This window comes from Girardinichthys multiradiatus, chromosome 14 (assembly GCF_021462225.1).
Source record: "Girardinichthys multiradiatus isolate DD_20200921_A chromosome 14, DD_fGirMul_XY1, whole genome shotgun sequence".
NCBI lineage: Eukaryota > Metazoa > Chordata > Actinopteri > Cyprinodontiformes > Goodeidae > Girardinichthys > Girardinichthys multiradiatus.
In genome coordinates, this window is record NC_061807.1 from 34932982 (window position 1) to 34946541 (window position 13560).

The 13560-nt window shown below is 40.2% G+C and overlaps 1 protein-coding gene across 4 annotated transcripts in view; it reads left to right on the plus strand.

Moving 5' to 3' along the window:
* htr2cl1 (5-hydroxytryptamine (serotonin) receptor 2C, G protein-coupled-like 1) overlaps window positions 1-13560 on the plus strand; it is a 319756-nt gene that overhangs the window by 78161 nt on the left and 228035 nt on the right. The window contains exon 1 of one of the 4 annotated variants that reach the window (XM_047385468.1): window positions 12599-12620. The exons of the other annotated variants lie outside the window; for them this stretch is intronic. The gene's annotated coding sequence lies outside the window, so the exon portion shown is untranslated. Of the gene's footprint in view, window positions 1-12598; window positions 12621-13560 lie in introns of those variants that run through there. 4 annotated transcript variants of the gene reach the window in all.

A 13560-nucleotide genomic window follows, 5' to 3' on the forward strand; every position in this document is an offset into this window, starting at 1 on the left:
CAAATAAACTGTGTTTGCTGATTTAGTGTTTAGCAGCCAAAGATAATTTACAGTCGCTGTGTAACCTGTACAGGAAATTGGATGCACTTTGCTATGAACTGCATTCAGATAAGCTTTCTAAAAATGCTGTTTTGATGGTTACTCAGGCTCTCTCACTCAAACGTGGTACATTTGGAGCCAAGCCTCGGTGGGGCATTTGCAAGAAGTCACCTTGCTGTCAAGGGAAAGGAAACACTGAGATGGTTAGGTAATGCTGAAAGACGTACGTCAGAGAGAGAACCCATTGCACTGAAATCAGCGTGTTTTGTTCTTATCATTTGATCTGCATTTCAACCAAATCTCATTAATAAGGACTGAACTTTGAGATATGTTTTTGCATTATTGTTTATTTGTCTGCTCAACAAGGACATGTTTTTTTTTTTTATCTGTTTGCTCAAACACCCAGAGATAACACTTCAATAGATTGAATTTTTTTCAGACAGATTAGAAACAAAGAAGTCCAGATCGAAAGTATTAACAACCAGTCAGAAAAATAACATTTTAAAAAGTCCCAAGAGTAAATTGTAGTGTTCACTTAGTCCCTGAAGCAATAGAGTAACAAGCACAAAATTTTCCACAAAGTGACGCAGTTCACAATGGGAATTGTGTCACTTGTCAGGAGTAGGGATGGGTACCTTTCACATTTGAACCGATACGCTACCGATACACGGTACTTGGGAATAGATTACAGTAGTTAACGCTACCAGTTTTCGGTACTTTTGTGTGTGTGGATGTGGTAATAAATGTTAATTTGTTTATTAATAAAATCTCAAAAATCTTTAATTTAACATATTTATTTTTTTATATATAAACTTTGATAAGTTGAGTTTAATGAATTAGGCACCGAAACATGGTACTGTTTGATTTTACGTGAATCAGTACTTGGTAGTACAGACGGAATACGATCGGTAACTATAAATGTACAGAACTCAGTACCCATCCTTAGTCAGGAGTATAACATACCACACCTTCACTGTATAATGGTTATAAGATGATACATTGTTCAGCACTAAAATTATACAATAAAATTTCTAATTCTGATATCAGCTTGTTTTTCGATTTTTTTAAGAAAACAAATTGATTTAGCATGAGCAGACTTGCAAACATATGTTTTGTAATTTTAGAAATATGCTGATCTCTGAATTTAAGTAATAATGTAGAACACAAAGTATAACATAATACAGGTCCTTCTCAAAAAATTAGCATATTGTGATAAAGTTAATTATTTTCCATAATGTCATGATGAAAATTTAACATTCATATATTTTAGATTCATTGCACACTAACTGAAATATTTCAGGTCTTTTATTGTCTTAATACGGATGATTTTGGCATACAGCTCATGAAAACCCAAAATTCCTATCTCACAAAATTAGCATATCATTAAAAGGGTCTCTAATCATGAACCTAATCATCTGAATCAACGAGTTAACTCTAAACACCTGCAAAAGATTCCTGAGGCCTTTAAAACTCCCAGCCTGGTTCATCACTCAAAACCCCAATCATGGGTAAGACTGCTGACCTGACTGCTGTCCAGAAGGCCACTATTGACACCCTCAAGCAAGAGGGTAAGACACAGAAAGAAATTTCTGAACGAATAGGCTGTTCCCAGAGTGCTGTATCAAGGCACCTCAGTGGGAAGTCTGTGGGAAGGAAAAAGTGTGGCAGAAAACGCTGCACAACGAGAAGAGGTGACCGGACCCTGAGGAAGATTGTGGAGAAGGGCCGATTCCAGACCTTGGGGGACCTGCAGAAGAAGTGGACTGAGTCTGGAGTAGAAACATCCAGAGCCACCGTGCACAGGCGTGTGCAGGAAATGGGCTACAGGTGCCGCATTCCCCAGGCCTGGGCTACAGAGAAGCAGCACTGGAATGTTGCTCAGTGGTCCAAAGTACTTTTTTCGGATGAAAGCAAATTCTGCATGTCATTCGGAAATCAAGGTGCCAGAGTCTGGAGGAAGACTGGGGAGAAGGAAATGCCAAAATGCCAGAAGTCCAGTGTCAAGTACCCACAGTCAGTGATGGTCTGGGGTGCCGTGTCAGCTGCTGGTGTTGGTCCACTGTGTTTTATCAAGGGCAGGGTCAATGCAGCTAGCTATCAGGAGATTTTGGAGCACTTCATGCTTCCATCTGCTGAAAAGCTTTATGGAGATGAAGATTTCATTTTTCAGCACGACCTGGCACCTGCTCACAGTGCCAAAACCACTGATAAATGGTTTACTGACCATGGTATCACTGTGCTCAATTGGCCTGCCAACTCTCCTGACCTGAACCCCATAGAGAATCTGTGGGATATTGTGAAGAGAACGTTGAGGGACTCAAGACCCAACACTCTGGATGAGCTAAAGGCCGCTATCGAAGCATCCTGGGCCTCCATAAGACCTCAGCAGTGCCACAGGCTGATTGCCTCCATGCCACGCCACATTGAAGCAGTCATTTCTGCAAAAGGATTCCCGACCAAGTATTGAGTGCATAACTGTACATGATTATTTGAAGGTTGACGTTTTTTGTATTAAAAACACTTTTCTTTTATTGGTCGGATGAAATATGCTAATTTTGTGAGATAGGAATTTTGGGTTTTCATGAGCTGTATGCCAAAATCATCCGTATTAAGACAATAAAAGACCTGAAATATTTCAGTTAGTGTGCAATGAATCTAAAATATATGAATGTTAAATTTTCATCATTACATTATAGAAAATAATGAACATTATCACAATATGCTAATTTTTTGAGAAGTACCTGTATAATAAGTTAGGCTATTAAAAGCCATTGTAAAGAAGGCTGTGTACAAAGGTTGCTACCATTCAAATCAAAATAAGCTTCTCTGGAAAACTGTAGTGACCATCTGAACGGCTACCATTTAGGGATGTCCCAATCAGAATTTCTTTCTTTTTTGTCCCCAATAATAATTTAAATCAGTTAGGAGCAGCAATTTGTCTCAGTACAATACTTAAGTAAAATTTATCATGTATATGCTTGAAAAATGTATAGCTATAAAGGGACATAAATCCACATAACAAATCTCATCAGTATTACCTGGTATAATTATTGTGATGATGATGCTCTGGCAGTATCCATTTTGCTTTGTAGTTATTTGGGGGCTTTTGAAGGATGTTTTGGGGGTATTTTGGTTTTTGATTTTGGGTTTTCCTCATTATCATTATGTTTTCTACGTTATTGTGTTTTGGGATCTTGTTTCTGTTTATTGTTTTTATAGTTTAGGTTTTCTTGAGGTTTTTAGTTCATAGTGCCTTTTGGTTTATGTTCTGTTACAGTTATGTTTCTTAGGTTTAATCAGGATTTTCTGTGTTGTTCTAGCCATGTTTCTGTCACCCAGTAATCAGCTTCATTCGCTCCACCTGCACCATGCAATCAGTTTCCTTGTTTCACCTGCATCATGCTCCATATATACACTGCTGTTCTGTTTGTTCCTCGCGGAAACATTACAAATCACTTCTCTCTGTCACCCGTTCATGTTTAGTCTGTTTGTTTGCGTCTGCCTCTACCTGTGACTGAGTTTTGTTTTGCTTTAAATTAAAACTTTACTTACAAATTAGGATGTCTAGTCAGCAGCATTCTTGGGTCCTCCGTCTCGTCAAACCTGGCAGATACTTTAGCCCAGATCTTGAAATCACTGCTGTCAATATCTCTCAGCAATATTGAGAATAAATCCACCATGAACTTTGCTGAAGAGGGTATAAGACCTTGAAATCAATACCAGAAGCAATTTTGTATGATTTATACTGCCCAGGGCTGCAGGTTATGAGCAGATCTCAAAGGTTCCCTCATCACATCGTAGACTGTACCCCAATACAATGCTCTACTGTGTTTGAGGTCACTGCTCCTTGAGTACGTGGGGAGGGTCAATGAATGAGAAGCGCAAAATACTGATGAGTTGATAATCAAATCTAAGAGCAAATTAAAGAAAACCAAGTGTTGTGAAAATCAGGTGAAAATCAGGTGTTTGGACTGCAGGCCAGTCACTGAGGACACTTAGAATTGTTGGACGAAGGAAACTAAATCAAAAATGTTTTAGCTGAAAAAAAGATTTCCATGGGTTTCCTTATGGCACAAGCAAAAGTCTGACCAGCCTGAGTCAGGTACCCAGGGTGACAATGTCAGAATCATCCGAATCAGCCGATGACGCCAAGTAACATCACTAAGGATGCATCCTAATGTTGTTTCTCAAAGTAATCCACCATCTCAATACAAAACAAATTTTACTACCAATTTCGTTTTTGCTTAGTTCATATTGAGGCTTAAACTAAAATCATATTCTTCTGATATACTTTTTTATATATATTTTAAATAATATCAAAATTTGGTACCATAACAATATGGCATTGTCAAGGCAACCAAACATTTTATTTTATGCTCAGAATAGTGCTTTTATGGTAAGCTCAAGAATAGAAGGGAATGTATCTTTCTAGCTGTCAAGTGGCCCTGGTTGTTAACAGTTAATATGTATGTGCGTGGTGCGCTTTGAAGATTAAAGCCTCGCTCTGCCTGGGTGTCTGTAAATTATCGATCCCCTTTTCCTACTTCTTTAGAAATGGTAACATATATATGTATATAACTATAATATAAACCATGACCAAAATGTGAAGTAAAAAACAAATTATACACAATGGATTTTCTGATATATGGTTGTTTAGGGAGAAAATCATCCAATATTAAATTTTTTTGGGTAAAAATATATGGTGAAGTCATATATTCTTATTGAACTGAATGTGAATTAAATGAGTTGGTAATATAGGATACTGTTCGAAAGAAGTCCCAGCAGAGACTGTACTTCCTGAGGCAACTCAAGAAGTTCAATCTTCCACAGGAGCTGCTGGTCATCTTCTACACTGCCATCATTCAATCTGTCCTGTCTTCATCCATCTCAGTGTGGTTTGGCTCATCCACAAAACAGGACAGGTCCAGACTGCAACGAATAGTCAGGACTGCAGAGAGAATAATCAGAGCTGACCTTCCCTCCATCCAGGACTTATACAGGTCTAGGGTCAAGAAAAGAGCTGCTAAAATCTCTGCAGACCCCACACACCCTGCACATAAACTGTTTAGAGTTTTACCTTCAGGCCGCCGCTACAGAGCACTGTTCACTAAAACCAGCCGCCACAGAGACAGTTTCTTCCCCCAGGCTGTTTCTCTGTTGAACATTCAATAGAGTACAAAACAACAGCATACAGATGTTGCAAATGCACCTTTTTATATGTGTATATTGTACATTGTAAATTTGTATATTCTGTAATACAAAACCAAAACCAAAGAGCAAAGTGTACCCGAGTCAAATTCCTTGTTTGTATGTACGAACTTGGCAATAAAGCTGATTCTGATTCTGATATATTGTTTTCAAAGAACAGAGATCTGTCAAAGTCAAAGAGCTGCTGGTGCTCAGTGGGATTTAAAACAGTCAAAAACATATATATAGGTTTAGATGTCACCAATCCATAATGTGACATTATGTACCAATGATACTTAATAATGGAGTATTGTAACCCTTCAACAAAGTGGTTGCTACAATGAATTCACTTTTAGACCTAGACTTTAAATATTCTGTCAAGACACAAAGGAACACTTGTCAATCCTGTCAATGAGAACTGAGCAGCAATTTTGTGCAGGGTTTTTCTGCTGTGATAATAAAAATTGCATTTAGAAACCAAATAGTTGCTCTGCATATGTTTGTGATGCTTGAAGTTTCAGTTTACTTTCAAATTGTCTTTGGAATAATGTCTCCCCCACTCTCCCTCCAAACAAGGTAGTAGTAGCACCATAGTGTTAGCCTGTTTTGCTGCATCTGGACAATCAAGAAAAAAAATCTAATGTCAAATTTTTACATTAAAGAACAGTTAGAAGCTCATACGTAGAGTAATCAGTCTTTAAAGTGTTTGCTAAAAGGTGAATCATATATATTTATTTTATCTATGCCACAATGCTAACAAAAAGCTTTGTCTTTACCTAAGATATTTCAGCTGGGATTATTTAAAGACTAATAATAAACGTTTACATGAAAAGGTCCCTGTTCACCACATATAAAGCATAGAAATGGATTTTGCCCAGATTTTATTACTTCATTAATCTTCAATACTTTAAAATTACCTTGGTTTGCTGTGAGCCTCCAACAATGCTAAATTAGTACTTACTTATAGTAGTACCTTGTGCATCACTGTCAGAGGACAAATTTCCACACACTGCAAATGCCCTTTTCAGTACCGACCCTTATCCCCTGAGGACATTTCATTGAAAAGATATATTACAGACAATTTTCACTTTCTGTGTGTGGTTGAAAAGTTGTTAGCGTTGATGAAAAAGAACAGGTACACCTGAATTTCCAGATCTTTGTTCAGGTTAAACTTAGGCAGGAAATATCAATTAAAAAGCCCAACATATTTTTCTGGCCTGAACTGAGACAATGACTGGTGGATTTAAATTACCCTTAAAAAAAGATGCCCAGCAGTTTCCCACAAAACATCTCAGTAATGCCTATTCTTCAGAACTGCTTGTGAAATAATCAGTTACTATGTTCATGACTTTCCGAGCGCTTGCCTCCTTGTTTATATGTCAAATTACCATGACGACATTATTGATGAAAGAGAAAAGTATTGGAGTGCTACTTGTAAGTCATTGGCTTATGTCTGGTTAGTTCAGCCCTGCAGAACCAATACATGCCTGCTGTAGCACCTGGGGGTTTGTAAAATGAAAAAAACATATTTGCTAACAAATACAAAAGTATAATTACCAAATCCGATAATCACATACAAATAAGGTTGTTCTTCTGCTTCGCCTGAATGTTTGAACAATTTGGCGGATACATAAACAGGATTATATTGTGCAAGGAAAGCTTCCAGGTTCAGGCCATTGATTCGTTTCCGCCCATATATACACTGTGAAACTGTAAACACAAAGAAGAAGCAAATAAACGTTTCAGATTGAACATGCATGTATGTAAAACATGTGTTGTATGTACAGTATAGACCAAAAGTTTGGACACACCTTCTCATTCAAAGAGCTGTCTTTATTTTCATGACTATGAATATTGTAGCTTCACACTGAAGGCATCAAAACTATGAATTAACACATATGAAATTATATACTGAACAAAAAAGTGTGAAACAACTGAAAATATGTCTTATATTCTAGGTTCTTCAAAGTAGCCACCTTTTGCTTTGATTACTGCTCCGCACACTCTTGGCATTCTGTTGATGAGCTTCAAGAGGTAGTCACCTGAATGGTTTTCCAAAAGTCTTTAAGGAGTTCCCAGTGATGCTTAGCACTTGTTGGTCCAGTAATCAAAGCAAACGGTGGCTACTTTGAAGAACCTAGAATATAAGACTTATTTTCAGTTGTTTCACACTTTTTTGTTCAGTATATAATTCCACAATTAAAAATATATATTTATAGTACAGAAATGTGGACCTACTGAAAAGTATTTTATGTATCCTAGAGTATGCATTCAATACTTGGTTGGAGCTCCTTTTCTATTAATTACTGCATGAATGTGATGAGGCATGATAGTGATCAGCTTGTGGCACTGCTGAGGTGTTCAAGAAGCCCAAGTTGCTTTAGCAGCAACCTTCAGCTCGTCTGCATTGTTGGCTACTGTTTCTCTTCTTCCTCTTGACAACACCCCATTCAATTTCTGTGGAGTTTAAGCCATTTAACCATTGTAAAACATGGGTCATTGAACTATTTGTACTTTTGGCACTTTAGGTAACCACTGCCACATTTTAGAATACAATGTGTTGGAAAAAGAGGGAGAACACACTTAGAGTTTGATGGATGAGACATCTAGCCAATAGAATTATAGCCTGCTGAGCTCTGTATGTGCAGCAACTCTTTCTTTTAATTGATGCCATCTACACAATTATCATGTTGGTATCAGTTAAAATGACCAAGGAATTAAAACCAGTACACAAAGCAATATCAATCCAGACAATATTTCACCATAACATCGCTGTCAGCACACAAAAACACATCTGTTTTAATCCACAATGTAGGATCTCTTTGTGTTTAGCAAACAAGGGGCTCTTTCTTTACCTCTGCATCGCCCCTATGACTGCCCAATTGATCTCCTCCCAGGCGCTCCGCTACCATCCAGCAGACTCTTTAAACTCTCCGGACCCGAGCGAACGGTCATGAAAGAGTACATTGAGGATTCTTTAGCATCTGGGATCATTCGTCCGTCTACCTCCCCTGTTGGTGCCCGATTCTTCTTTGTGGGTAAGAATTGATTATAGAGGATTGAATCAAATACCTATTAAAAATAAATACCCACTACCACTTATTGATTCCATACATGAACAATTACATTCTGCCAAGATCTTCACTAAACTAGACCTGCGCCATTCTTACCCTTTGGTCCGGATCCGAGAGGGTGATGAGTGGAAAACGGCTTTCAAAACCCCCCTGGGACATTTTGAGTATTTGGTTATGCCTTTCGGGTTGACTAATGCACCCGCTGTTTTCCAGGCTCTTATTAATGATGTTCTTCGTAACTTTCTCAACCTCTTTGTTTTCGTTTATCTGGATGACATTTTGATTTTTTCCCAGGACATAGAACAACATCGCCAGTATGTCAGAACAGTTCTCCAGAGGCTTTTTGAGAATCAACTCTTTGTTAAAGCCAAAAAGTGCGAATTCAGTGTCACATCTGTGTCTTTTTTGGGTTTTATTTTTGAGGCAGGCAGGTACAGAACTGATCCCGAGAAAACCAAGGCAGTGGTAGAGTGGCCTACTCCAACTGATCACAGGCAACTTCAAAGGTTCTTGGGATTTGCACATTTTTATAGGAGATTTATAAGGAACTACAGTCAGGTCACTGCACTTCTCACTCAACTCACCTCCTCTCTGAAAACATTCCATTGGACTCCTGAGGCAGAAAGGGCATTTGGTGAGTTAAAGACTCTATATTCTTCAGCACCCATATTGACTCATCCTGATCCATGTGCACAATTTATTGTAGAGGTTGATGCTTCTGACATTGGAGTAGGGGCTATTCTATCTCAACGGTCTTCTCTGGATGATAAGGTACATCCATGTGCCTATTTGCTTGTCTCCAGCAGAGCAAAATTATGATGTGGGTAACCGTGAACTTTTAGCCATCAAGTTGGCGCTTGAGGAATGGCGGCATTGGTTAGAGGGTACTGAAGTCCCTTTTCTCATTTGGACTGATCACAAGAACCTCTCCTACATTCAAAATGCCAAAAGACTTAACCCCAGACAAGCCCGTTGGTCTCTGTTTTTTGCTCGTTTTCATTTTTCTATCTCCTACAGACCCGGTTCCAAGAACATTAAGCCTGATGCTCTCTCTCGCCAGTTCTCTCATTCTGACCAACTCAAGACTGAAGCTTCCATCCTACCAGATTCTTGTATTGTGGGCGCCCTCACCTGGGCCATTGAAAAGGACATCAGGGAGGCACAGAGGTCCGAACCTGACCCAGGTACTGGCCCAGCGGGCAAGCTGTTCGTTCCCAACTCTGTCGTCGATAAAGTTCTGGATTGGGTGCACCACAATAAACTGACTTGTCATCCTGGGGTGACTCGTATGATCACATTTACCAAAAGGTTTTTCTGGTGGCCGACTATGAACCTCAACATTAAAGATTTTGTTGCAGCTTGTCCCACATGTGCTCGAAACAAGAACACTAATCAACCCCCTGCTGGTCTTCTTCAACCTCTGACCACCCCTAGCCGCCCCTGGTCCCACATTTCCGTTGATTTCATCACTGGTCTCCCATCATACCTTTGGATATTGTTTCTGACCGAGGCCCGCAGTTCATCTCGCAAGTTTGGAAGGAGTTTTGCAAAACTCTTGGTGCCTCCGTAAGTCTTTCATCTGGATACCACCCCCAATCTAATGGACAGACAGAAAGATGCAACCAGGAACTTGAAGTCGCCTTGAGGTGCGTTATAAATGACAACCCCTCTTCTTGGTGCAAACATCTCACATGGATCGAATATGCTCACAACACACATACTTCCTCTGCTACTGGTTTGTCCCCCTTTGAGGCTTCACTGGGCTATCTACCTCCACTGTTTCCCAGTGTTTAATCTGACATTCTGGTCCCCTCTGTTCAGCATTATGTTTCCAGGTGTCGCAGGATCTGGCAACAGACCAGGAGGACCCTCCTACGCACTCTGGAACAAAATAAGAGGTACGCTAACCGTCACCGTTCTGCTGCACCTGTCTACCGCGTCAATCAGAGAGTCTGGCTTTCCACCAGGAATATTACATTAAAGGATACCTCTAGAAAGTTGGCCCCCCGTTTCATTGGCCCTTTTCTCATTGAGAGGATCATCAACCCATCTGCGGTGAGACTCAAACTACCATCTTCCATGCACATTCACCCTACTTTCCATGTTTCCCAGATCAAGCTAGTCTCAGAAAGCCCCCTGAGTCCTCCCACCAAGCCCCCTCCCCCTGCTCGACTTATTGATGACCACCCTGCATATATGGTCAATTGTATTCTGGATGTTCGGCGTAGGGGGCGTGGTTTTCAATATCTTGTGGATTGGGCAGGATATGGACCTGAAGAGAGAACCTGGGTTCCCCGTTCTCACATCCTGGACCCTGCTCTCATCACGTCCTTTTACAAACGCCATCCTGAAAAGCATTCTGGATTGCCTGGAGGCAATCGTTGAGGGGAGGGTACTGTAGAATCTCTGCTCCTCCCCTTCTGGTTGGTTCTGGCAGCTCATTGTCTGCAGCTGCAACGGATTCTCCTAATGAGCTCATGGGCTTCTTAAGGTAGCTGCTGATACAGACCTTTGCTGGAACATAACCTCAGTTATGTGGACTCCTGTCTGTCTGCCTATCCGTCTGCCTGTCTGCCTGTCGACCTGCCTATCTGCCTACCTGCCTGCCAACATCTGGTAATACTCCCTCCTAAGGACTGCACTGTAAATATTCTCATCACCAGTACTATCTCTCTCTCCTTGGATTCCTGGGTTTACCTCCTCCTCTGGCTTCTGGACAACTCCAACTCAAGATTCCTTAAACAAAGTCTACAGTAGAAATAAACCTCATTTACTGTCTTATCCTGTGTGCTGAGTCTGTTTCATCCTCTGGTTTTGTTCTAATTCGACTATCTAAGCAATTCATGATACACAAAAAATCTGGGCTTTTTATGAGAGACCTACTGCGATATTAAATGAGATTTTCTTACTTTGAAAATTATGTCAACAATTCTGTTCAACTGCTATTCTTCAAATAAAAGTTGATAAAATAACTTTGGACATCCTCTTGCTCTCTAGCCCGTATTTTATCTGAACCTTTACTACTATGTAGGTATTAGAAGAGTCTGAATCATTGTAAAGGCATAGGAGTCTGCCTTTCTACATGCATTTTAATTGTACATTAGCAGTTTGAACATGCTCAATTAAATCCATGGGATTCAACAAAGTGCAGTCACTCAAAAGAGCTGTAACTACCTCTGCGCTCTGTTGGTAGTGAAGCAACTAGGTTGATAACACATCGATCCCCTTGCCTGACCAGAAGAGAGTGCATTATTGTAAGCTGAAATACAATAAGAAAACATGTCTTTATGTTAAAAAATACTTAATGAAATTAGGTTATAGGGTAGACAGTGCCTGCCTTGACTGCATGTCACAAACCAGGGGCAGACTGGCCAACGGGAGCACTGGGAGATATCCCGGTGGCCTGGCCGCTGGCCTGGCCCACTCAGAAATCGCTGTGGGGCGAGACCAAAGGTTCGGTTTGGGTCACGTTTGAAAACAATCAATGCCACTCTGATGAAACTCCAACGGACTGCAGTAGTGAAAGGGAAAAGACAGACCAGGGCCCACCAACCCCCTTAATTTTTTTAAGCTATCTGTCACAGAGAAATAGCAGGTTGCGCACGGGACCCCTAGTAGACTATGTAAAATGGTGCAAGGAGAAAAAGGAAAGGAGGAGTAGAGAGGGCGAAGCTAAAGAAGAACAAAGCACTGGCCACTGATGCAGTAGAGTGTGCTGAATTAATGTTTTTTCTTAAAGGAGCTGGTAAGGCACTAGTTGCGAAGAGTTAAAACGATAGCATGGTCTATCCAGCATAAATAGCTTAATAAAGAGGTTAATTCCACTTTGATGAACCATGAGGGCCAAAACTGACTTAATAAAACGTTTTAAGGTACTGCAAATTTTAAAAAATTCAGTTGAAAGTAAGAAAATATTTGTAATATGAATACAGCCAATGCATAATAGTTAATAGGTGAATTTGAATAGACGGGAAATTATGGGTGGATTTTGGATTTTCTTTACTACGGTGGTGAAGAAAGCTTTGTCGGTACAGTGAGCAGCACTAGAGCTGCAAGAGCTCCTGCTGCGATGGAGGTTGTGGACAGCAGTCAGGAGTCAGAGCAGCAAACTTCAGGTACAATTTAAGAGCACAAAACACACCTCTGTGTGGCTCTGCTTTTAGAAAACTCTGTGCCTCACTCATGACTATTTTACTTTATACAACTACCTTCACAAGTATAGATTATTTAAAATGTTAATTTCATTTTGCAGAGCTGCCAGATGACTGAGTACTGAGTGAAGAGAGACGGAGAGGGATGAGGACAGTGAAAGTCATTAAGGTCAAGAAAAGCCATTTGATTATTTTTCCTTATTTGTTCAGTACCACCTAAATCAGACAAATCAAAGAATAATTCCAAATCATTTGTTGTATAATTGTGATTTATGATTGATTGTCATATTAGTGCGTTCAAAAGGTTTTATACATGGCATAATGTATGTAAACATAATTACAGTTTATGTGTTTTGAGTACATAATATTGCAACACAGCAGTAACATTTATTTTGTAGGTATTCAGTTGATGACGCGTGCAGACGCCATGCTTTCAAAGTGTGCTCAATTTAACTCAGACTTTGCTGGTGGTGGTCTGGTATCAAATTCCCCTGGTTCAAATCCTATGTAGTGAAAGATAAAGGGAAGGCGAGGAGAACAAGAACACAGAGATCAACAGCTGTTAAGAACATCATTATAAAGATAAAATAAAACTGCTGTTTAATTCATTCATAAATTCAACTTGGGTTAATCTCTTTCTATTACTTTTTCTCTCTAAACATCACTGAGTATTTATATTTCTAATTAAGTTACCATTACACTTTCTTCCTCTGACAGTGTCACATGTCCTTCGTGGTGCCCTGTGGGGGGCGCTCCATTAGTACGGACCATATGAGAGGCCATCTGGTCTCTGTACAAGTGGAGCAGGGGTTTGGTCCGCATCGCCGGCAATAAGTCAGATCTGTTCCCGATGCATGTTGGACTCTGGCAGGGCTGCCCTTTGTCACCGGTCCTGTTCATAACTTTCATGCACAGGATTTCTAGGCACAGCCAAGGGCTGGAGGGGGCCGGTTTGTGGACCAGTGAATTTCATCTCTTCTTTTTGCAGATGTTGTGGTCCTGTTGGCCCCCTCTAGCCAAGACCTACAGCATGCACCGGAGTGGTAGACTGACAACTAAGGGCATGAACTTTGGGTCATGACCGAAAGAACGACATGCCAGATGCAAGC